At 46.4% G+C, this 26,618-nt stretch overlaps 2 pseudogenes; both read left to right on the forward strand.

The window, feature by feature from the left end:
- The first annotated feature begins 3,345 nt into the window (after positions 1-3,345).
- The window catches only part of LOC149361925 (uncharacterized), a 125,552-nt pseudogene continuing 102,279 nt past the window's right edge, over positions 3,346-26,618 (forward strand).
- On the forward strand, positions 5,601-7,005 carry LOC149361926 (uncharacterized; annotated as a pseudogene).

Here is a 26,618-nt window from a genome sequence, read left to right on the forward strand (position 1 = left end):
GTAAAAAAAAGTGGACACATGAGATAACTGGTTTCATTACTGCTGTCTTGTTTCTGCTAAGCATGGAGAGGTGGGCTATGTTGTTCTGGGTAGAATTATGAGACATCATTCGAGTGTACAAAAACACATAAACAAAAAGAGTAGACACCACGAACCCCGGACTTCAGCTGAGGTTTATTCCATAACATGGGCTTTTTACATGCAAAGTGGTACTAACGATCCCTGGGGCTGAAAAGTATTTCCTCGACCAGGTAACAATTATTCAAGGTTAGGCAGAAGGGTATCTTGCCACTCAAGCTGAACGCATCGGCCTGCATGCATGCCAAGCGTGCAAGTTTAGCACTTGGAAGAGCTGCGAAATTTTTGAAGCCGTTTGTATCTCTGCTGAAAAAGAGAATTATGTCAGCAGCCCTTCTGTAGCACTCCGGAAAAAGAACTAGATTATCTCAAGGCAAATGTGTTTGTTCGGTCAGCCAGGGAGATGATGCATAGGCGTGCCGATGTGTTGAATGTGTGTGGCAAGGCACCTTTGTCCCTATGTTTTTTTTTTTGTGTGTTTCAGTTTCACCACCATGAATAATTATCTGGTCGCGGATATACTTCTCAGCCCCAGGGATCACTAGTACACATTACTAGTACACCTCACTAGTACACCTTAGTACAAGATACCTTGCAGCTCGTCAGGAACAAGATGATGACGAAGGCAAAAGGAATAGGATCTTGCTCTACAAGTAGCGACAGCAATAAGGTTGACTAAGGTAACTGAAGGATTCACACATAAAGAAAGAGGTAACACAGGCCCCAATGTACTAGAAAGGAATTCAAGCAATGCAGAAAGTTGGGCGAGTTGGTAATATATGTTGAACTTAGAAAGCGCAATAAAAATTCCTGTGGAATCGGACTCTGCCCTCTCTGTGTGCCTGGTCCAAGTCAAGACAAAAGAATGAAGTCTCGTCGGGAAAGGTGACTTGCCTCGGTCAATGTTCTTTACCGCAAACCGTGGCTGAGGTGTTGCGTTGTGGCCCGAAATTTAGCAAAGAACCTAATGAAACTCCTGTTGGTCTTCTGGCTATGGTCAGGGGAGTAGCAGCACATGTGGATGCGGAGGACAAGGGTCGGTTTATTTCCGAAGCCATTGACTGCATTTCATCCAAACAGAACGTCAAAAAGAGGAACAAGGATGTAATTTCTCCTATTAACTATCTTCGAAACAATGACTTAGCTCTGTTGGTTAGCGACAACGAAGGAGGGTTTGTCGTCATGCCAAATTCTTTGTACCGTGAAAAGGCCGATCAGGCATTCAGTAAGAATTTTGTTAACTTTACCTCTTCCCGGGCAAAAGTGAAAAAACGAGCGTTCGAACTATGTGAGAATTTGAATCTACCCAATTTGTGCAAAAGTATCTCAGCAGCAAAAAGAGACGGGTTGCGTGCCTTTTTTTCTGCAAAAACCCACAAGGAAGGGGTGCCTCTTCGTGCCATTGTTACGGAAAGGGACTCCTGGCAAGGTGCGGTATCCAGATTTTTGGAGAAGCATATCAGCTGGTTACCTTTCGTGGATCCTTTCATGATTTGAAGTTCGTCGGAAGTCATAAGTTACCTAAAGAACAGGGGACCAGCTTCTGAGAGCCTGTACGCTTTCTCTTTGGATGTGGTAGATTTGTCTTATTCTATCCCACAGTCGGATATGCTGCGGGCTGTAAGAGATCTTATCGAAGCATCAGGTGCTGTCGCATTCCAAAACTCGACGGGTTTATCTATTGAGAACTTCTTAGAAGTGCTTCGTTTTTACCTTGCATCAACATTTGTAATTCATAACCGACAGTCTTTTCTCCAAAAAGAAGGCATATGCATTGGTTCTTGCCTTGCCCCCATTTTAAGTGACGTCTTTTTAGCCCATTGTGACAGGCGCATTAGCGACAGCCTTGATAAATCTGTTGTTGTCAAAGTGTTTAGGTATGTGGATGATTATCTTGTGGTTATGAAATCGACAGAAGGTGGCCAAAGTAGCAATTCTAAAAAAAATGTGATCAAGGTGTTCGAAAATTGTTCCCACGGTCTGCAGTTTACGTGTGAGGATCCTATCAAAGGCAGTCTGCAGTACCTTGAGTTTGTTTGACTCTAGATAAGGATAAAGTCTGCTGGGTGTATCAGCCGCGTACCAAAAAAGGCATTTTTAACTATGATTCGGCCCACTCAAATGTAGTAAAGAGGGGGATTGCCCTAAATTGCATACGTGAGGCCCCTCAACAAATCGTGTAAGCATAAAGTCTCGGCCAGTGTGCAGATGCAATCACAGCGCCTGAAAAGGGCTGGTTTCCCACAAGAAATCATCGCCTCTGTGGTGGAAAGCGTAGTGAAGGAGCTAAACTCTGGGAAGCGAAAAGAAAAGGCTCCCCAGGCTAGGCGTCCGGCGGTGATCCCCTACATACACAACGTGTCGCACCAGCTTAAAAAAGTGGCCGAGAAGTGCGGGGTATCCGTCGTGTTTTCAGCGCCCAATAAGCTCTCACAAATGTGTCGAGCTGTGGACGAGGTGAATGACCATCCTGGGTGCACAACGAAGCATGCCACCCGTTTCACAACCTGCGTCACAGGGGTGGTCTACGAGGTTCCGCTCTCGTTCAAGAAGTCGTACATTGGCCAGACAGGCAGGTGCCTGAACGATAGGTTGAGAGAACACCGTCGTGCTGTGCAAGCTGTAGCAACGGATGGGCACCTAGCAGAAGACTGCAAGTCATGTAAAAAATGTAAAGCAAATGAGCCGCAGTTCAATGCCACACGCACGTGCGGTAAAGGAAAAAAGAGGCTTGACAGAGAAATTATAGAGGCTTATCGCATTGTAAAGAAAGCTGAAAATTGTATCAGCACTCCTTCCCTGACCTTATCACGCAAGGAAATTGCTTACCTTGATACCTGTTCGCGCTAAACACACTTGCGATGAAGCCGATTCATTGTTTGGTTAATAATTTGTTTCCGCCCTCTATGTATCTGTATATATGTGTTTTTTCCCGAGTAAAGAACTAGTTGATGTCAAGCGTTTGTCCTGCGTGCTTCTTCTTCTTCTTGTCCCTGTTTTTTTATTGGGCTTTCTAAGTTCAACATGTATTACCAACTCGCCCAACTTTCTCCATTGTCTGAAAGTACCGCAGCTGTTTTTTCTATGCCGCGGCGCTGCCTATTGGCCAGTTGCGATCATGTGCTTAGGTGCCGCCATGGGTGGTCAACCCGCAGCAGACGGGGCGCAGTCGCGCAGTACTTCTCAGGTGGTAGGCCGGCGTGGTTTGCGAAGTCGCTCTTTTAGTACCGCGCTCTGTGCACAAAACAGGCACAAAGGCCCCCAAGGATGCCGGGATGTTGCGCCTTCGAATGCAGCAATCGAAGAGAATGCGGCAAAGCTCTATTTGTGATCCCAAGCGGGAAGTCTGGCAGCAAACGAGGGCTGTATGGCTGCACCGCATTCGGCGCGACAAATTTGTCCCAACAAATTACACCCGGCTGTGCGAGGTATGCACTGTGTAAACTTAGCAACTGTCATCTCAGCCAATTATTTATTCATACTGAATTTCACCAGTTGACATCCCTACGTGGTCTGCATTGCATGGTTCTCTGTTTTTTTTCGCGCGCGCGTGAGTGTGCATGTGCGTGTGATGCGTGTTTGAGTGTATGCGAGTGTGGTCTGCATTGCATGGTTCTCTCGATGTTTTTGTGCGCGCGCGCGTGAGTGTGCATGTGCGTGTGATGCGTATGATGCGTTTTTGCGTGCATGTGAGTGTGCTGGCGCATGTGTGAGTGACAGCTATGTTTTCGGAGACGTTGCTGTACGAGATTTTTTGTTCTGCTGCTCATCGATCTTGGCTACAATGAGGCTCACATAAAAAAGAATAAATCGTGTAGTTAACGTCCTGAAGCGACACATTATCTGTGAAAGACGCCGAAGCGGATGACTTTGGGTGAATTTAGACCACCTAGGATCCTTTAACGCGAACTAACAACGCACTGCACACAGGCGTTTTTGTATTTGGCCTCCATCAAAAATACAGTCACCGCGGCCGGGATCGAGCCCGTGATTTTGGGATTAGTTGCCGAACGCCAAAGCAGCTAAGCCACCGGAGATGGTTTACCTTGAATAAGTACGCCCAGAGAGTGCTGACATATTCTATGAAACGCGTCTCTTGAAAAATCTGTAATTTCACCTCAAGATTCTGTACGTCATTCAGCCTTTTTTTAGGGGTTTGCAAAACGCCAACATACATTTCCACATTTTGGGGCAACATACTTCAGTTGCTGTTTTTCGTTGTTGGCGGGACCACTTTGCTCCAGACCACTTTGAAAAGGTTCGTGTTGATGGGAAAAAAAAAAGCTGAAGTGGAACGCAGTTTCCAGCATTTTCGCTTATGCATTACCAAAAAGCGAACGGAAACCGCCTTTCCCTTGTGTACCTCCTGCTCTGTTATCTGCTATTACTTCAACAGCTGAACAGCACGATGGTCAGCTGAGTAAGCATATTATATTATAGTGTTATAAGGGAGTAATTACTCATTGGCATCCACCCGAGCGCAGCCATACGGCTACAAAGGAAAGCTATACAGCTTTCTCAGAAACTTCGTACAAATTACTTATTACAAATCTACTCCACCTTGGGGGATTCCCCTAAACATTTGACCAACACAGTTCCCACTTCGAGTTATTGATCAATTCGCTCTCGTCCTACCATAAGCTTGCCGTCCTGGTTAGCTCAATTGGTAGAGCGACTGCTCCGGTGTAGCGGTGGTCCTGGGTTCGAACCCCGGACCAGGACGAATTTTTCTTTAACTCCGAAGTTTCTGAGAAAGCTGTATAGCTTTCCTTTGTAGCCGTATGGCTGCGCTCGGGTGGATGTCAATGAGTAATTACTCCCTTATTACAAATCTACTCCACCTTGGGGGATTCCCCTAAACATTTGACCAACACAGTTCCCACTTCGAGTTATTGATCAATTCGCTCTCGTCCTACCATAAGCTTGCCGTCCTGGTTAGCTCAATTGGTAGAGCGACTGCTCCGGTGTAGCGGTGGTCCTGGGTTCGAACCCCGGACCAGGACGAATTTTTCTTTAACTACGAAGTTTCTGAGAAAGCTGTATAGCTTTCCTTTGTAGCCGTATGGCTGCGCTCGGGTGGATGCCAATGAGTAATTACTCCCTTATTGCAAATCTACTCCACCTTGGGGGATTCCCCTAAACATTTGACCTATATTATAGTGTTATTCAAACAATTTTGATCATAAAATTTGAGGGTTCCTTTTTTTTCTGCAGGCCCAAATGTTAGCCACTCCTCACTGAAATGGAATGAAGCACAGCCAGGCTGCTGTGAAACTGATACTGGCAGCCAAGGTGACATTCACCGTTTGGAAGAGAAAGGTTTGCGCTTCAGCTTGCTGTCTTTCGCAGCATTGGTTAACAGAAAAGCATTCTGAAAATGTACTAGACTGGCTTGCAAGTTTTTTGGAAAGATTTACAAACTGAATGACAATGTGCAAAGTGATTCTTCTTCAGGTCTTATTGAAGCTACTTCATCAGAAAGAAATGAGCAAAATAATTCTGAATGTGATGAATTAGATACAATGAAACGCCATCTAGACTTGGAGGCAAAGAGACGAAGGAAGGCCGAGTCTGAAAGGGACCAGCTGAAAGAATCCCTAGGACGCCTTCTTGCAGAAGACCAGATCTATATGCTGGAAAAGGGCACCATGAGAGGTTCTCCTTGAACCAAAGCTATGGTGGAAGGCGCATTGAAGCTGCGACTTGCATGTGGCTCTCGTGGTTACGAGTACCTGAGGGGAACTGGCTGGACTCTTCCCGCGGAAAGGACCGTCCAAAGCCACATAGAGGACGTCAAAATGCGTCCAGGTAAAAGCGTATTATTTGCATGACCTTTACATAACTTAACTGATTGGTTTTGCGACCCAGGAGTCCTTGAAGAGGTGTTTTCGGTCCTTGCAATGAAAGTCGCTATACTTCAAGTTGAAGAGCGCTACGCAGCAGTGCTAAATGACGAAATTCAGCTTACTCCAGGGCTGGATTATGACAACTCTACTAGGACAGTTATTGGCAAGTTAACAACTTAACGCGGTTGATGCTTACACTAAATGCTACAATCCGCGGGCCAGGCTACAATTGCACCACCACAGCCAAGTGCATCTCCTGCCATAGCAACTCATGTCATTGTTGTGATGCTTGCCGGAGTGACTTAGAGATGGAAGCAGACTGTTGCCTACCACTTTACTGGTAAGCTGATATTAAATAGCTTGGAGAATGCACAAGTGAGTTTAGGTTGTATGATTTGTTACATAAAGCCAAATTTCCACACAAGAAATGCACAAACATACTCTTGAAGTGTGAAATACCAAACAACCCATTACTCACACATAAGAACTGTAATCCATATATTTTATCTTATTCACATGAGTAGAATTCAAACTTAAAAGAGATGTAAAGACACAAGCTTAAGACACTCTAATTTTTTGTTTATCATTTCAGCTAGCTCATTCGATGCATCCAAGGTGCTTGAGCTCCTCTTTGATGACTGCATTACATCTGACATAGGCTCTGAGAACCAAGCAGTATGGCGGTTGTGTGCTATAGTCGCCACAAGATATGGCCGAACGAAAACAACTTGCCCACACCCATGTGGAAATGGAAGAAGACTGCACTTTTTAGCAGATGCTCCACACTTGCTAAAAAATCTGCGTGGCCACCTCGTTTGAGAACAGAAAATCTGCTTGGATGCTGAAACTGTTCAGAAGCACAGACTTCCATGTAACGAGGTAAGCGTTTCGTTGTCCCGAGATGCTCCATAACCAAACCTCACAAGCTATACCTAAATATAAGGCTGATTTGCATACTGCAGAAAGGTGAATAGATCAACATTATCGAGAAGATGTAGCAACTATCATATTTTATTTTATGTGGTGTGCTAACTTGTATTGCATCTTCTTTTCTGTTCATGTGCAGGTGTGGCTTGATTAAATTAAGCGCTTGAGCGAGAGTGACGAGAAACACGGCCTAAACTTTGCCCCACACCTCGACCCAAAGTTCCTTTCACCAAATCATTATGAAAAAATGAGTGTAGGCCCCGCCTGTGCAATATTTTACCATGGCGTAGCTTCAGCAATTAGGCTTCTTGTTGAGCAAGACAAATTGCCAAAAGAAGCTCTCACAACAGCTTGGTTTTTGCAGTTTGTACACCAGTCGTTTGCTCTGATGTCATCGCGCACCTCAAAAATGGCACTTAGTGACCTTTGCCCCGGAAAAGGCACGGAGACAGTAAATTTTCTTCAAGGCGTCATTGAAGTGTTCACGAAGCGGCAGATATTCAATGCAGGCAAATCCTCCTCAGTATGGAAGCCAGTACAGTCTGGTCTAATCATCACAACTGAGCTTGAGAGAACTCATGATAAAAGAGAGAGGCCTGAAATATCTTTTGTTAAACTGCTTTGCTCAAGATGCACTGGATAACCTTTTCAGTACCATACGTCTCAAATCCCCAGTGCCAAGGGCACGTGAATTGAAGTATGCACTGCGCATGATTATATTGGCTCAGTTTTTCCAACCAAGTAAAAAAGGATCTTATCAAATTGATGATGGAGTGCAGCTGGCTCAGTTTGTATCCACAAAACCCAATATCCTTAAGCCTCTTGAGGAAGAAGAAGTTGAGCAAAATGACCTAAGCCTTCCAGCTCAGGAGCAAGAGAGTCTTCGCTATTTGGCAGGCTACATAACTCGCAACGTCCTCAGGAAGAACAAGCTGTGTGATGTGTGCAGTGCTGCCTTGAAAGGTAGCAGTGAAGACAGTGGACGGCTCTTGACGATGAAAAACTATGTGGAAGGCAAAGAGTCCCTGTGTATCCCGTCACAACCTGTGACAGGTCTTCTTGAGGAGGCAGAAGGATATTTTCGCAGCAACGAAAAGCAACTTACTGAAGGCAAAATGACTGTTGAGGGTCTGCAGCAAGTCGTAGTTAAAAAACTTGAATGCAACATACAACTCCCTTCTTGCCACAAAGTCATGGAAAATGTTATTGGGGAGTTCTTCTTGTGCAGATTGAGGTTCTCTCTCGGAAAAAGAAATAATGAAATGCTTAAGCTGCTGAACGAGAAGCCAAAGGGTGGGTCTAAAAGTGTTGGCATGCGTGCAGCTGTCGCCAAAATTGTGTGATGATATGTTCTGCAGGTTCTTTTTTTTTTGTAGTGCGGTTTCTTTTGATGTGTCAAACTGCATTCTTCCTACATGGTATGATTGGAATGTATAAACTACAATATAGCCAACTAAAAGAACTATGTGTTGATAGCATTCTGCACATGCAGTAGAATTTGACGTGTGTGTAATGTTGTATGTGACCCATTCGTAGGTAGAATTGCCGCTTCCTTGGTTAGAGTGCATAGACCACAGTTGTTTATTTACTTCGAGTCAAATTGTTTCTAGGCTAGCACCAGAATTCCAATCAAAAGTTTCTTTGTCTGCTACATTAATAGGTAGTTGGTGGCAGACCAGCCTTCTTCATAGCACCTATAAGATATAAAACACCAAGGCATGCAGTGCTTATCTTTGTTTATAGCTAAAGCAGTCTGGTCTATTTTGTGTATATTTTATAGGTTTATTTTGTACATATTGCCTGTTTATGTCTGAAGTGTAGTAGTGACCGTTGGAGTTCAACTTGTATGTTTGTGCAGGCTATGTTCTTTGTTTCATGCACCTTTTTACGCATTTTGTGGTTCTCTGTAGGTAATCTTTATGTGGGTATGAAAATAAATGGTTGAAAATTATTCTCTGGTGATTTGCCTTCTGTTAGAGTTAAAACTTATATGAGATTGTGGTAAGTTTTTATGTATTCTAAGCATGCTACAGATTGGAAATAGGAATTGCATAGAGACAGGGCATATGTTTAGCACAGCTGATTGTAAAACTTCCTTTCGAGTTGAAGGTATGCCATTATAAAGGCAGACGTCAACCAAATTAGAGCATTAAAAATACTTTTTTCAGGGAATAAGCAATCTTGGTAAAACCAATAAAACCTCTTTTAGGTTATTTACCCTAGTGCACTTCATTAGGGCTGTAGAAAATAGAAACGTAGCAGCAGAAAGGCTGCGGCTGTTGTCACCTGCAGGTATAGACGGGGTGGAGCAAGAAGCAGTTCTGCGCCGTGTAAAACAAATGCACTTCACAAACGCTGGCCACCGACAGCTTGATCTGAGCTCGTAGCACAAGCGACATACAGGAGCAAAAGGGAGAAAAAAACTCCTGCCCTTGTGCTCGCATATCTGTCGGTTGCACTGCAAGTAATTCCAGAACGTGCACCTGCCTGGTTGGCTCTCACACTTTTGTGCGTGCTATTTTTGCAGTACACTTGAACAGCCTCCTGCGAAAGCTGGCGGGAGGAGAAATTTCAAACAAGCAGTTTCCCAGAACAAGGTGGCACACAAAATATTTACAAGAAACAAATGTTAACACAAAGCAGTGTAAGCTTGCAAAATGCCAGAATTGACAAATAAGAAATCAAAGAATACATGAATACTAATTCAAAAGCTTGTAGGCATGGATTGCATGCACAAGTAAGAGTTCACAAAGCATTACGTGAATAAGGGAAGGCGAGGTACGTACCTACAGGAGAACACAAGAAAAAATAGTTGCCGAGAGAAGGGAAAGTTGAGCAATTAGCAACAAGTAGCTACTTTACTACGAGTATGATAGTTCGGTCACTCGCTGTGGGACAAATGCGCTGTCAAAGATGCCGATCGACGAGCACGGAACGCGCACTGGTCAGTGACTTCGGGAGCGCAAACTCCTTGCGGTCGACAAATCGTGCTCTGGCTGGAGTTTTCCGTTAGCCGCTCATTTCCATTCGCACCGCGCGTCCGCACGCCACGACAAATCCTTATTTCCCAAACGCTCTCCACGGCTTTGCGTTTCTTTTGTGACAGGCTGCATATCCCTCGCTATGTCCTCCACCGCCAGTAAGCAGTCGCGAAAGGATTTTATCGGGCGCCCATCTGGCCGCGGAGAGCGTTGGCCCGCGCGTCGACCTTGTGGTCGCCCAACCAGTTACCTCCCGCAAGCCTCCGACCGGCGACTGACAACACGTAGGGAAGAACAGGCGGGCAGGAAACAGCAAGCTTAAAGGGAACGTTTTCGACGCATTACACTTCCAAGCGTACCGATTTACTAAGCGTTTTGCTATATCCCGCTCGTAAATGTACCCAGCTTGCCCGCGTTAAAGTTTTCCGGTTCCCGAAAACATGCATTTGCGAGCCTCTCGTGAGCCTCTTACGAAAGCGTTAGAACAAGGCTGCTTCTTGCGTTGTCCGTGCACACTCGGCTACTCAAGAAAACCAGTGGTTGCGAAGCTTTCGTATGATATTTCAAGGCTTTCGAAAACCGTAATCTCGTGTAAGCTATCAATCATTAATACTTTCATTGGTTATTTTTGCGCAAAAATGATTTACGAGGCGGCCTCAAGGGAGAGTTTCTTCGTCTAGCAGACGCCGAGCTCGCCGCGTTGGACCATTTCTGGCAACAACAGCCCAATGTTGCCCGCGCGCCTCCCGCTGGTTGCGGTACTTTCAGAGTTCTAGTGACTTTACTTGACAGTGCTCACCAACGCCACCCTCGTCTAGTAATAGCACAAGTGCCACATATAACGTGTTCGAACGGTGAGGGCGGCAGCTGTGCGAAAACCTTCTTACCCTTTCCCGGCATGAGGACTTCCAGAAACGAGGCCTTGTTTTGTCTCATTTATGGGTCCTTATGAGGACTTTCTCTATGCAACTTTTCCTCTCACCTAGAGAATAAGAAATGTTATTTTATTTTTATTAACGTTAGCAGTACTGTGGCTTTGATCTGCAGCGTCACGTTTTATGTCGAAAATACTTATATTTTCCCAACATTTCTGTCACGTTGCTCTCGATTTGTAATGAAATATATGCGGTATACGTGCCATTATAAAAACTGCAGCTAAGTAGAGCATTGAAATTTTATTAAGTATTTAATATGTACGTATTACTAGCTATATTAGATGCTTAAACGTGTCGGGAAATAGTGGACACGCCATGTTCACAACGCGCCATTACTCGTGCTTAAAAAACAACCTCTGTGTACCGTAGCCTGTGCTGCGCACTTATGAGCTACTTGTACTATCCTTCGATCTTCGGAATTTGATCTTCAGATCGAAGATTTTATTCAATATATTTTCCTACTGTTCCTGCTTATAATGTCCGAATGTTCGCACAAGGCTGTAGAAAACGAAACAGTATGTTTTCTTTTTAATCAAGCACAGAAAGTAATGTTAAATTATTTTAGTTACGTTCGGTCCCAAACGTTGTTCAATCACGCATGGTGTGCGTCCTACACGCACTGAAGCAACAACTCTACTTCTCCAGCAACTGAACAGCGTTTGCTACTGATCACTACTGACACGTGCGCCTTGTCGAAAAAAGCACGAAAATGATTCTGCGTTGCAGATCGTTTTTCCGGGCACCGTACTTTTCGATGCTGTATATTGACGTAAAGGGTGGTCCAACCCTTTTCGGGGCCACTGTCACCGAAATTGATCCAACCCCGCTTTTTGAAGATGTATTCCGCCATCGGTAGTCTTAGTTTTTTCGTTATCCCTGTGTTGTTTTGAGAAGGGCGCACATCATTCCGAAGGGCACACGCCCTTCGATGTCAACGGAAAAAAACCAGTCACACAAGACGACGGACAAAAAGAGTGTGCACACCACAACGACTGGACTAACAACTGAAGTTTATTGGAAAATACATGGTCCGAACAAGGCCAGCAGAGCTAACACACCTGTCAGGCAATCATAAATGCTCCAGATTGGTTTCTCTGCCTTTAGTTTGGAGGCTGCTCGCTAGGGCATAACTGGATTTTTCAAAAATGAAAGGCCCTGATACATGCATATAACAAGACGTTCAATATTGTATATTCAGCTTTGATGCTGCACACAGTAATGTAAATGTCTTCATGCAGCGTAGGGGGGTGGCACAGTAATATTTCGTTGCCTTCTGATCATAAAGCGAATATCACATCCAACTTAGCTAGGTTTGTCTTTGTCTTTACAAATTTGAACCGCATATTCCAGTGCACGAAGGGTATAAATGTAGAGTGCGTCTACTCTAAACATAAAAGTTGCCGAAGGCTCAGACAACCAGCTCCTGTCTATCCATATGGCATTTGAACCTAACGCTGTGCCTAAGGATTGCGCTTAGTGAGCGCTGACGCTCATAGGGGGCCATCATGACTTCACCAAACCTACGTCGATTAGGGACCCTCATCTTTCTGTCATCTGTTATGTTTGCTGAAGTTACCTTCAGTTCGGATGTTTCGAAGTGCACTACAGTCGCTAGTTTAGAAGCTATTCTGCGTGGTTTGAATTCAAATGAGTTTGATATTTCCTTTGTGTCGTTCGGACGTCGCAGGGATAACATTCACGTCACGTCTTTGAAACTAACACCGCTCCGGAAGACAACGTGGCTGTTCAGCGCAAAACGCTTTAGATCTTTCCTGGAACTCAATTCACAACAGCAGAGAACAACAATTGCGATTGTACCCGACTTGCGGACCTCTTTGAAATTCTTCAGTACGATCGTTCAATCTAGATATATCTACTACGCCGCAGTTCACTGGATACTCATTCGAGACAACTTTGTGCTGCAATACGAACTGGGCGCTTACAGAAAGATTTCGCCTCCACTGAAATTGTCCGTCCTCGGCTGGTGCGAGAAAGGCGTCAGTAGAGCGTTGATTCACTCCGATTTACTCCTGCGACCGGTTTTTTACACAGAACGGGAGCTGCAGAAAGAGGCCTTTTTAGTGAAGTTGGCTTTCAGTCACAAAGCAAAGATGTTCTCTGGGGATAAGATGCGGGTTGGCTGTTTATATTTCCGCAGATATCGAAACAAAGGTATTGCGAACAATCCGTCCATGTGCCACCAAACTCGCTTTAAGTTTATACTCGGTCTTCTCGGATTCAAAAACGTCACAATATTGTACACCCTTTTTACGAGGTTTCCTGCTGCGATCTCTGCTCTTATCGAGGGCGATATCGATATCATTCCAGCCAAAACAAACATACAGGTGCATGCCATAAATCTCGTCTCGTACGCCGAAGCTCAAGTCGCTTACGACAGCTTTTACGCCAGAGCGAACGACTCCCGGACTGTCTCCGTCTTCAATGTTCTCTCGCATTCCGCGTGGGGCGTCGCCCTTACATCCGTTTCTATCGGTTTATGCGCCCTCCTCTTGGTGTCTATCCGCGCTAAGTGCTCATGCAGCTCCCTCGTAGAGCTCTTGTCTCGGGAAGTGATGTTTTTATTGGCGGCGCTCCTGTCTACTTCAGCGCCTGAACGGGAACAAAGGAACCACCATGCACTTCGGCGCATGGTGTACATGTGCTGGTTTGTGACCATATTTTCTCTGTCCGTTTATATCCGAAGTGAGATTACTGCCTTAGTTACCGCAACTCGACCCGGGAATTTTTTGGACACCTTGGAAGAGCTCCAAGAGGCTTTGGATAAGGGCAGTGTCGTCCCTTGCGTTGTTGAAGGGTCGTCGACGAAGGAAATCCTGGAAACGACCTCGCTGCACACAAGCTCATTGTTGAGGAAGCTGTACGCGGCGTATGAGCGTCACCGCCACCAACAACTAGTCTCCGCAACGCCGCTGGACTGCCTGCTAGCTGCCGGAAGGGAGGACAGGGTCTGCTACTCCCCTCTTCAGCCCCGGTGCACTGTCGAAGAGTTAACCAGAGGAGTGCGCCCTTTTCCCGAGCCATTTACTATGGTGCTGGATGGTATGCCGGTTCGGCGCGGATTTCGCCTGCTCCCAGCCCTTAGAAAGTTAATGTTAGCTATTCGAGAAGCGTCTTTGCAGGAAAAGATTGAACCATATTGTGAGTACGACTCTAGACCACCGATCGAGGTCAAAATTGTACTGATGGAGTTCATACAGCACTACTGCCTATTGCTGCTAGTCTCAGTCATTGTTTTTGCGGCTGAATGTCTTGCTTGCATCACCAGTCGTATGCTACGTGAAGAATGATGTCTTGCTTTGGAGATCTTTCGGAGTACAGTGAAGCTCACAAATGAGTGGTGACTGAGATTGTGCACTCTGATTTCACTAAAATATGAGATGCTCGAGCTACAGTTTTTTTTTTCTTATGTTTGCTGTTATAATGAGCGGAGATGAAGGTTTCAGGCGCCAAGCTGTGGTTGTTCCTGCTGTACACCAGTGTAACCACCTATAAACTTCATGTTGATTGCGTTCTGTTCATCAAGGCTGGCGAGCCATGTGTTGTGCATGTTGAAATTGAGAGACTTCGTGCATGAACTACTCTGTTTCATTTGTGTGCGGTGATGGTGAGAAAAAATAAATTTTTCTGCAAACACATCTGCTTATATCTCACTGTCCGTGCTGCAGGTTTTTGCATCCGTGCTGAAATACGGTACCCACCGGTTTTCCTCTCACTGTGGAAAAGGTAGTTTGATCTTTGGCGCTGTCATGACGTGTGCGCTGCCTTTTTGCGGAGCTACGTGATATTCGCCCATGTTGCAATGCACTTGTGCGTTTATAAAAGTACTCGTCTGGTTCGTTAAACAGCACACCGTTTGTCTTCGCCTCTGGAACCAAAAAAGTGCTAGTCTCGTACCGTAGAGATACCGAAAGAGGCAGGGTTATTTTTTACGTCTCATAGTAAATAGTTGCGCATTTGAGAATCGCAAATTATGCTGCGAACGGGCTACTAGGATGCCTTCGAAGGGTGAGTTATTGTCAAAGGGTATAAAATTGACGTTCATTTGCTTCAGTTATTTGGTGATAAAGCGCTCAAAGTATGTGATCTAGTATCGGTACTCAAAATGCATGGCTCGCTGTCCAGGAACGCCCACCATGGAATGTTTTCTGGTGAGGAATGAATGCGCTTCATCGGACTTGATAACCCGATCAGGCAAGATTTAACAAATTATATTTTAGCCCTTGGTCCCCATTTAGTGCGAATATTCTATAAACGAGGCAGTCGGAGTGGTAATGCAGCGGTGGGTCATAAAAATCGCGCGATCGATACAGCCGGCTGTTCTGAAGAGGACTTAGCAGCATTTAACCGAGTAATCCTGTTCAGCCTATTAATGCTGAGCGAAGATTTATCGAACAAGTATTTGGATTCGGTGAGCCATGCCTGCGTCCTCGTCTTACGCGCGATTGTTACGTTTAATATGATTGACAACCAACTGGCCGGGATTTATGCTTTCATTGGATGTGATGCGTTTTTGCGAAGGTGGCAGTACAGGTGGCGGTTGCATAGCGTTGAAACGCGAGATTTCCTCTCCTGTGCAGGGCACCGTCAGAGAACGGAGGGCTATGTGCAAGGTTCTTAACCCACAGTTAATTAGCCAGATACACAGCCTAAATCTTGCAAAGTGGGAACCTGTAGCTTTCTCATTAATAAAGAGTAACCGATATAAAAGAAGACAGCAGGAGCGCATGTACTAGCCATTAAGATAAAAAGTTCCAAAAGACCTCTGAAAGTGTTAAAACGGCAATGAAGAAGATTATTTTTTTTAAAGGATTGCAATGCATACCTTCAACGTTAAAGTGTGGCAGAAGCTAAGTGATGAAAAGTGGGTGGTATGGTTGAGAGCGGTTCTCTAGAATGCATGAGATATGTTTGAATTCGAAGAAATGAGTGCGATAAGAATTATGAATATCTTATTTTGCAAACGCATGAGCAGTGAGGAATAGAAAGTCAGAATGGTGATTTAAAATAAAATGGAATTCACAATGAGCACTTTTCCAACATTGTACACAATGCGGGGGTTTTAGTAAAGAAATTTACACTGACTTCTAAATTGGGATGTCTAGAATGACCGTATCAGGCTGAAAAGAATACAGAGGTAATTATTCCAGAAAAAGCATACATAAGAGCTTTCACAAAGGAGGATATGCCAGAATTGAGAATCTTAAATAAAAATATGTACTTCTTCTGAGCCCAAGAAGAATAACATATAGAAGATACTAACGCTGCAATCACCAGCATGGACAGAAATTGCGGCAGCAGCAGCTGTCCGCGCACCTGTGCAAAAGAGGAGTAAAATTTCAGGGCGGATCAAAGAATGTGTTAAAAACGGCACTGCACAGAACACTTGAGGATTATAGGCAACGTACACCTAGCGTAAAAAAAAAATTGGCTACGAACTGCGATCAACACACATCCGGAAATATAACATTGCAAAGGTTGAGCAAACACTAAATTCGAGGAATTCTGGTACAACGAAGAAAAAACTACAGCTCCAAGCAAAGAGAGGTGTGCGTAGTAAACAACAAATACGCTAGTCTAATACCACATAAGGACCAGTTAGTTAAAGGTGGACAACCGTTCTTTGCTGAAATATACAGCAAACATCAAGAAATCTACACTTTTTATTTATTTATTTCAAGTTTCCCTCTTGGCCCAGAGGGCATTATATTTCACCAGAGGCATAGCATCTGAATGGCAAAAACAAATAAAGAGAAGCGGAAAGCTTTGCAAACAATAAAGGGAGGAAAAAGTGTATGTGCAAGAAGTGTCGGTAGGTTACCTGAAAGAAGGTGAAGATACAAGAATCGAAAACCTTGCATAATATTGTGGAAAAGGTATTTTGTCCTCATTAATATATAGGTCACACAAAAGAATACGAATACTGCAATTATCACTAAGAAAGACGATATTGTCACGCAGTGGTGACTTAAGTCCGGGGAGCAGGAACACAGCGGAAATGGCTTCTAAACAACAATCTTTCTTCTGGCTGACTTGCGCCCGCAAAGAACTGAATGAGTCGGGGGCGGCTTGGCAACAAGCGTGCTCGGCGGTCATCGAACCGAATGCTTGCCGCTCTCGGCCGTGCTCATTTTAAAGCTGATATCGAACTTTCGAGATAAAGCGTGCAAACTTACTGGAACGCTCTGGAACAACATACAATCGGCTCTACCTGGATGCGATCAATCGAGGTGAATCTGATTTTGCTTTGAAGAATGAACAAACACTTCAAAGCGGCCTGCAATATCTTAGTTTTATACTGTCGCAGAGCAATCAAATTATTCTGCGTCGTGCACATATCATTTATGGGGGCGATTTCGAATGGAATCGCGAAAAAAGAAGACTTGAGCCAGTCCAGAGAATAGGCTGGTTTTTGAACGGACGCTCAGTAATGTACCATGCTCGTGTCGTCGATTAACCTCTTCATGTAGGGCAGAATACAAAGCCGCTTCATATACAAATCCGCTTTATATATAAATCCGCTTTATATTTGTAAGCACGAAGTGCTTACAACAAGCATTCGAAAGAGTTGAAACAACAGCAGTCATGAAGGATCTCATCCAAGCATTGTGTCGAGAGACCAGACCTACATTTTTCAGAAAATATCCACAAAGGCGTCCCTGCTACTACTAATGAGCAGGGAGAAAACAGATAGAAACGACTTGTACGTAGACGCGCTCAATCTTTTTTTTTTTTAAAAAATTAAAGTTGCATCAACTATTGGAACAGCTGGATCAAATTCGCGATGGACGAGGTAAACATATATAGGGTAAGTGCTAATCACGGACACGACTCTTATTGCGGGATGCATTTCATGTCTCCAAGGACAGTGGGGTGCATAACCCCGATCTCGAACCAAATATAGCGCGCCTACAAAAATTCGAGACATTGGTCACTTCAATCACAACTGAATGCGATGCGTGTGCCAGAGTTACTGCATTACTACCTAGAATTGCGCGTTTGTTTTCTCTGCAGCGCCTGTGCCTCCATAGGCCAAACACAATCGCACGGTTTGAAAAGCACGCATACATTGCGGAGAAGCAAACTCGTTTGCATTGTTTTGCATGAGACCGTTGCTGACAGTCCTTTCGTACACCTACTGTTATCGTGGTTAGCGTTATTTTGTTTTGTCCGATTGCGCATATTAACTGAAAACGATTTTTTCTTCTTATAAATAACAGGCATTTTTACCACAAGTGACCGCAAATTCGTAAATAGAAAACGTTTCAGATTTATGGGGTTTGCAATAGATCGCGTGTCAGTGCACATAGCGAGCATTGAGGCGAAAGCCTTTAATTCCTCATCGTTGTCGACAGAAGGTTGTCAGCAGAGGTATCACGCTTTTCTAGTGTCACAAAATTCGGCGCATTTTAGGAACAAACAAAGAAAAACCGCCGCGCGCACGGCGTCTCGCCGGCGCGAGCCCGACGGGGGAGAGGGAAAGCCCCCGCCGAGCGCGTGCCTCTCTCTCCACCGCCGCGGCGTGCGCCGAGGAAATGAGTCATCCCCGCCGATTATTCTCGAACATGCGAGTCGGTTCTACAGCTGACGGGGGGAAGAGGGGGAAGCCTTGCGTGCGCTAAGACACGTCCCCCTCGCCCGTCGGCGTCGGCGCCGCTCAAGAACACGCTCGAAACTTCGAGATGCGACCCCCGACCTCTGACCAATGGGGACGCGCGGCCGGTGAGAAGAGGAAAGGGAGACAGCACTGCCAATGCTGCGTGTATGTGCGCGCCTACTCTGGCGCGTTGAACAAACAGGCGTGAAAGCGAGCCTCTAAAAGAAGGACGCTGACAGCTATCAGTCAGTCCGGACCGCCGTTTAAGCTTCATCGAAGCGCGCCCGTTCGACTCCCGGGGAAACACCACTCGGCCAGCATCGGACCAACGAGGCAACGTTCGCCAGTCTGCGGGACGGCATCGTCATGGAACTCTGGTCGTCGGTCTGCCGCAGTGCCCGGTGAACAAATTGTGTTTTGTTTGTTTACCTCTCTCTCGTGTGTTAGTGCACTTTAGGTGCAATATTGCCTCTGTATTGTATTCTCTCTCTAATTTAACTTTGCACGCGTTGCATTGTTCAATTAATCACTTTGTATGTGTTTGTACTAGTGATTGTGAATTCCTCTGTATCGTCTCTTTGCTATATAAACCTTGTTTTGTTTTGTGAACCTTTGGCTCCGACCCATTCTCTGGCTTGCGACCAGCGAAAGCTGGGCACCGAACGCCCAAAAACCTCTTGTCACTTGGTAGCTGGTCTCCGCTGAGCTTGCCACGCTGAGTCGAGGGCAGCTCCTTCGAGTCCGAGACCGCTATCCCTACACGCTCTAAGGGTGTCTGGGAGCTTCCCACTTAAAAGTGCGCGAAGTCTTGGTGACATCTAGTCAGACAAGAAAAAATACATAAGACCGAGCAGGAAATTGGACGAGTTGGGCAATCGAACCAGGGTCGCCGGAATGCGAGACGAGCACGCTAACCACTCCGGCATACCAGCTCTTTTTTTTCTTTATTGCCTGGCTTTGACACATAACATTCAAAACAACAAACAATAATCAAAACACACTAAACGCTATGTACATACACACGGCACTGTCGTGGTCAGCCAGCATGAATCTGGCTTCGTCAGATGAAAATTCATGCAAATTGCACAGTGGCTCTAGTCTCAAGAGCCACCCCGTAGGCTCCGAAGCGGCTTTTTGGATGGCCAGAAACCAGTCCATGCTTTCCCGAAAGTAATTTCGGGCAGGTCTTGTGTCTTTGTTACAATGGTAGCCTGCCATTCTAGAGCGCCATATAGAGTGGAGGGCTATCAGCATTATTAAGTCAAACGGTACCCCATCCTCATTTTCTACAGATAAGTACCGGATGCCATACGGGTCTAGTGGTAACTCTTTCCTTAGGGTTCCCGCCGTGCTAGCTCGATGGCTCGGAATGAACAAAGGCGCGCCTAGTGAATACGGTGTCTTCGTTCACTCCAATCTTCCTCCCTTCCCTTATGGCTAGGTTCAGGTGTTCACCGAGATATTCGAGACAGATACATTTCCTTTCCTCAAAAATAAATTTACCGACGAGAAGGCGTACAGCCGAACGGGCGATGGCGTTCTGTGGAATCTCTGGCAGCGTTCAAAGACGCTGTCGCATTCCGCTTTTAGAGGCAAACCTTAACATCTTAACCACACATCACTGACACAAGCAGTAACATCGCGCTTAGGGCTTTCGCCTCACCGCACTTTAGGTCAACAAAATGCCCCTCTGAATTTCTTTTTGTTCGTAACTCACTGATATAGGCCTTAGTGCAGTGGACGCATTACTAGCAAGCTTTTTGATCCAATAGAACAGCAATTTTACAAGAATCAAGCAAGCTAGGCAGCCAGCAACATGCGTATTCAACCTGCACTCTCTAACTATTGCACCGAGTTCGCTGCCTGCATGCAAGAGTTGCGGCTTTCTCTCATCATTTGGATGCTTGGGAGAGCAATATGGCGGACCTACCCGCAAATCTTCTTTATACAGTAACTATAGCGTGTGCGGATCTCGAGAGTCATCTCTTTGGCTGCGGCGTACTCCGACGAGACGCGTAGTTCCGGCGGCCGCCGCGTGCCGCCGTCATCATCATCAACCTGCCAACGCCCACTGCAGAACAGACGCCGCCCTCATATCTTTCGAATTCACCCTGTCCTGTTCCAGCTGAGCCTGCCTATCCGAGCAAATTTCTTAATTTTATCCGGCCAACCAACTTTCTCCCTCCCACTGCTGCACTTCCCTTCCCTTGTAATCCAGTCTGTAATCCTTAAGGACCCGCGGCTATCTTGAATTCGCATTACATGCCCTGCCCAAGCCCAGTTCTTCTTCTTGATTTCGACCAGGATGCCATTAATCCGTGTGTGATCCCTTGTGTATGAACTCGTGTTTCATCTCGTTGTGTCGGCTAGGAAGTTTACGCGTCCTTACCCTCGAATATTGGTAACCGCGTTCCACGCCTCTCGAGACACATAACGAAAGTACTGCCTCGAGACGGGATGTCCATATCGTAGAAGTTAAACATGCTGGGAATGAAAAGTGAAGAAAAATATGCATTTCGAAGCGTGGTTGTGACCTCACCATCTGCTGTACACCGCGCCTTCCCGTAAAGGCTAAGGAGAAGGAATGTTTCGCTGGCGAAGCCTTTCCTTCCTTACGGGTGACAAAATCCACCTGAGTAGAGACCGAGTTTTCGGCAAAGCAGTAGTCAGAAGTTCATTGAGCGTTGGAGGGAGAAAAAAAAATTCAGGGGTGCACTTCGTTGACCTAAAGTGCCGTGAGGCGAAAGCTTTAAGAGCAGCGTTGCTGCTTGTGTCACTGATGTTAAGCTTCGCCTGTAAGAGCGGAACGCGACAGAGTCTTGCTACGCTGCCAGGGAGTCCGCAAACCGCCATCGCCCGTTAGGCTGTACGCCTTGCTCGTCGGTAGATTGGTTTTTGAAGAAAGTAAATGCCTTTCTCGCATATCTCGGTGGGCACCTGAACTTCGCTGTAACGGGGAGGAAGATGGGAGTGAACGAAGAGACCGTATTCACAAGACGCGTCTTTGTTCATTCCAAACCATCGAGCTGGCATGGCGGAGTGGTTAGCGTGCTGGTGCCGCACTCCGGAGACCCTGGTTCGATTCCCCAACTCGACCGAATTCCTACTCGGTTTTATTTATTTATCAGTCCCACTAACTCAGACCAACTTACTTGGAGCATCACTATACCAGCCCTTTAATTGGTGGCATAGTTACTAGCTAAAGTACAATTGGCCCCGTTTGAAATTCGCGCACTGTGAGGTCACGACCATTTCGACCAATTGAAAAGCGCGACATTTCTGTCGACAACTCCTGCTTACAACGATGAGGCATTAAAGGAAAATTGGCGGGGGCTTAGCTTTGGTTAAGCCTGGTAGGTTGCGAAAGCGAGCGCACCGCCTTGCCTTGTCAGATGGGAAGGGAAGTGCTTTCTCCCGTTGAGGCTAACGGAAGGAACGCGGCGCGCTGCGTCTAAAGAAGGAACGCAGTGCGCCGCGTCTACAGGTCACGCGTGGCTAGCGGCCGCCGTTGCGCGACGACTCGACTTGGTAGCCCATCTCTTACCCTGGTATGACGTTACGCTACGACGTCACTAGGCATGGCATGACGTCAGAGGTCATTCTAAATGTCACACGCGGCTACCGGCCGCCGCTGCGCAATGACTCGACTTGGTAGCCCACCTCTCACCCTGATAGGACGTCAGAGGCCATTCTAAAGGTCAAACATGGCTACCGGCCGCCGCTACGCTAAAGGCCGTTCATGAGCGTAGTATTGCTTTCGCAATAAAAACTTGCTGGAGGAAGAAAAATTGCATCCGAAGCGATCAGCACTAGATGATGTTCAGTGTGCTTTTGCAGTTATTGCATTTCGTTTTAATGCTGCTGCTATGTACTGTACGTGTGTGCGTCGGTTGTCTTGCTCCTCTCTGAGGGTAACAAGGAGTGGTCTGTGTACCATTAGAACTGTGTTAGCGCAGTCTTGAGGATCTTGTGCAGCCCGTTGGGCTCGTGGTTCATTAGAACCGCGTCGTAATTCTGGCCCGGGCCTCCTCAATAAGTGCAAGCGTTTACAGCGCGACGCATCCACGGCCCTACCACATTGTCACAGACGTTCCCTGCTACCGATGTTGACGCTGGCGGCTACAACGTCGCAGGCGCGGAAGGTTGCCTCACGGTCACTCGTTTCAGGTTGTTTTTTTGACCCGCGTTTCAGAGTGTTTGTCCGCGTCTTTTTTCGACACAGTGCCCACCTCATGACACCCAGGATAGCGTGAGGCGCGACCCGGACTTTGTACGCGGGGGAATGATGTGATAGCGGACGCTTGATAATGATGGCGGTCACTGGACGCATAAGCGGAGAACTGCGCCATAAAGACTGGTTATAATCACACAAGGGAGAGTTTCGTCACACAGACGCCCTCAGGGAACCAAGCCCTCAAAGGTTTTATTCACTAAATACGCCAAATTCGGACCCGTGCCGGCGCAGCCGCTCAGCCGTTGTCCAGAGCACAAGCCACAGGCTGTCACGCGGGGGTCTACTTTTTCATTTTTCTGTCTATTCTCCAAAATTGTTGCGTTACATTACCTCCTGTATTTTTGTTCCTCGATGCATTAAGCTTGCTTTCCATGCGAAGGAAACCTGTGGAGATTTCGCACGCAGCGACGCAAAAGCATATCGTCAAGTGGCTAGAATGGCAACTTTCAGACCGGTTCGAGTCTCATCGCGTGAGCAGTGCGACTCCAGCGCTACTGACCAATCAATGCGCGACGGACATACGCTTAGCAAAAAAGAAATGCAAGAACCGTTTCGAATATCACGGGATTTGCATGTTACCCGTGCTTGCAGGCAACACGACAGTTAATAAAATTATTTAACATATAAGTTATTCGCGTGGCAAATGGCAGCACTCGATTTTAATTAAAGGGGACGCTGCTACCATCCATTCGTCCGTCTACCATCCATCCATAAAAGCCGTTGTATTTTCTGTCTTACGCAGTAATAATAAACTGGGTGTTGAATGACGACATAGACCTGCATACATTTCTTGTAGATTCTCAGGTGAAGGAGTGGATAATCAAATGAATTAAAATCTCAGTGTGGAGAAGACGGTTACTAATTATGAAAATTCGAGAGTCCAAAAAAGGGAGGGAAGAAAAACACACAAAAGACAACGCAAGAGCTCTAGCTGCTCTGTTGTTTCGGCGTTTCTTAATCGTCCTAGTTTTTTTCACGCTGCTTTAAATGTGAAGCATATACAGGGTTTGTGCTGAAAACCTGTGACCAAGACTATGACACTGTTTCAAATCTGCCGCAATGATTTCTTGTAGATCACCACTGTTTAGCATGGATCTTGAGCGTTGTGAATTTGAACTACTGCTGAGGGTGTTGAAGGTGAGGTTCGGTGCCGCAGCTGCTGCTTGACGAAACCGCAGCCAAGTAGACGCCCGTTCCCACCACCAGGACAGGAATGCCGTCGAGTGAAGGAGTTGGGAGGAAGATTAAGACTGGGTTTATTTACATAACAGCTGAAATAAAATATCGTGGTGTTCCACCAAGTAAATATCTCGTATTGGATCACAAGATCGATAGCAGAATTCAGGAGGCAACTGTAGATATTAACTTGATGGCAGGAACAGTCCCCAGCGCCCCCTAAAAATTGAAATCTGTAGCACGGTAACCACTTGTTAGACCGCACTTGAAATACTCTTGTGTCTTATGGCACCCGAAGCAACATCTAAAACAAAATTCCGAGCACATACAGAACCAGGCAGCCAGGTTCATTTCGAAAAAAATATTCACGTGAAGAGAGCGTGGCTGACTTGAAAGGTATTGTTGTTCGAGAGCCATTGGCAAAGAGACGCAATAAATGAGTTGAATTACGCACCCGACGTATTATAACTTAATGAAATGTTTGAGGGACAAATATATTCAACCACCCACTACACGTCGGTTAAAAGAAACCATGAAAACAAGACGTCAAGACTTACTGTATGAAGTTCGCCTTATTCCCGAAAACAACTTTCGAATGAAATGCGCTCCTATCTTTTGTGTGAGGTACTAGCAGTACTACTTTTGTTTATTTACCAAGCGTTACGTATTTTTGCCTCGCCACATGAATTGTGTTGGCGTACGTGTTACATTTCTATCTTTTGTGTATCTGTAGCATTTGGAAACTCGCTCCCCTAATGGAAAGCGTCGACGGAGCAGGGTGAAGTGTAAGTAAATAAATAAAAAACAAACCCGAAATGCTGCCCTTAAATTTTCCCACTTACTACAGCGTTACTTCGGCCCCTAAAAGTGAACAATTCTCGGCATTCTATATAAAACCTTTCCTCTTCCTGCAGCCGGATAGCCCAAGTTCAAGGCCACGTAGTAAACGTTATGTGTTATAGATTCTTCGGGACCTGTGCCTGGGCGCCCAGATGTTCAGCTACTGTTGCTTGCATCTATTGCGAACAAAAATATATTTCATCTGTCGGAGGTTAGAGGACTACTTGCATTCGCAAGGGTACTGCAGATTTTTTGGGCAGTTACGATTGGAACGATTGGAGCTCCACGTGGCGCCTATTACTGATGTAAGTATTCGGTCGTGTCCAGGTTTTCATGTAGGGAATGAAGAAATGGTAACTGATATGTTTTCGTAAATATTAGCATAACTATTGCATCAGGCACGTTAGTTTCATATCACCTACTGTTGCAGACTTTACGAGTGTTTGATAGCTTCCTCTCCCTCTTTCTTACCTCATTGCGCATCCATCGTTTTGATTCCGACACATACCCTCTTCACCGTGGCAATTTCTTTATCTCTACAACTTATGCGTAGATTCATCGTGCCCCAACATACCTTTCCTCCGTGCTAACCTAGTACCTTACCTTGTGTTGCGAAAGCAACACTACGCTAGTCGCGGGGCCATTTCGCGGAGCTCTGGAAAGGCCAAGCTGCTCATGCGCGAGGAGTGGCTGACGTCACACGGCGCACAACTGGCGGCGCCGGTGCCGCCGCCGGAGCCGCCGGGAGCGATCGCCGGCCGCGTCTCGAGCGGACGCGCCTCATTTCGGCTCCGACAATTTTCGTCCGGATTACCGAAAAATTCCCTACGACCGCGAAACTTTTGCTTGTACTCGACGGCTAACATCACTCGGCACCCGAAGACATCGCTCTCGACCGGGTGGGCCAATTTTTGGGCCTTTTAGGCCCATTTATGTCTTCATCCCGTGGGAGCCCTAGCCAGGCCTAAAGCCAAGCAGCCTGTCTCCAGCGTTCTCCGCGGACGCCATGGCGGCCTCCGCTCGCCGCAGGTACGATCCCGAGACGATGGCATGGACTGAAGTCGTCGCAGAAGCCCCGTCTTCTCCCGAAACCTCCACTCCGACGCAGGAGATCGTGGATGAAGGCCTCTTCTCGTTGGTGGCACTTCGCAAACGCCAGCAGCGCCTGAACACCTCGGCAGTGGACGGACCCTCCGTGAGTGCCCCTGCTTCTGTGCATCAAAATACTTCAAGTTCAAACCATCAGCTCTCGCAAACAGTGGGACCGACGAAATGGCGGCCTACCGCTATGCCTCGACTCCGCAAAGAAGACTTCACGATCGTCATCAAGCCCAGAATGACGGTCTCCCTGAAGACGGTTCTGCAGAACGGTGAGCTTGGTGCTTTGCTCTCCGCCTATGTTAATGCCTCCTCGGTGGACACTCTTAGTATATGGCCAATCTGGGACCAGAATATCGTTATCGCCACCACTCAAGACGTGAATGCGGCGAACGCGCTCGCTCGTGAATTTACTCTGAAAGCTTCCAAAGGCTCCATCCCGATGGTCGGTCACGCCAAAGTCAACGGTGAAGTCTGCAGGGGGATCATTACCGTCCATGAGCAGGGAACTTCTACCACCCTGAAATCGAAAGTCCAGTGGCGCGGAGGAGAGATAGCCTTCATCCGCAAGCTGGGGAAGTCGACGATTGCCCTGCTCACCTTCGTGGGGCATAAAGTGCCACGTTACGTGCACTATAACAGTGTGGTGACCTTGGTACGCGAATACAAACGGACTATTCCCGCGTGTTTCCGATGCGGAACCATCGGCCACCGTGTGGACTTATGCCCAGATCCTCAACGCAATCGCTGCGGACACTGCGGCCAAACGGTCGCAGTCCTCGAAGACGGCAACTTGGAGACCCACGAGTGCATCCCTTGCTGCATCGTCTGCGGTGGCGGCCACCTTACGGGCTCGCAAGACTGCAAAGCGAAATTCCGGCGGCTGCA

This window comes from Amblyomma mixtum, chromosome 2 (genome assembly GCF_055824585.1).
Source record: "Amblyomma mixtum isolate Tamu chromosome 2, ASM5582458v1, whole genome shotgun sequence".
NCBI lineage: Eukaryota > Metazoa > Arthropoda > Arachnida > Ixodida > Ixodidae > Amblyomma > Amblyomma mixtum.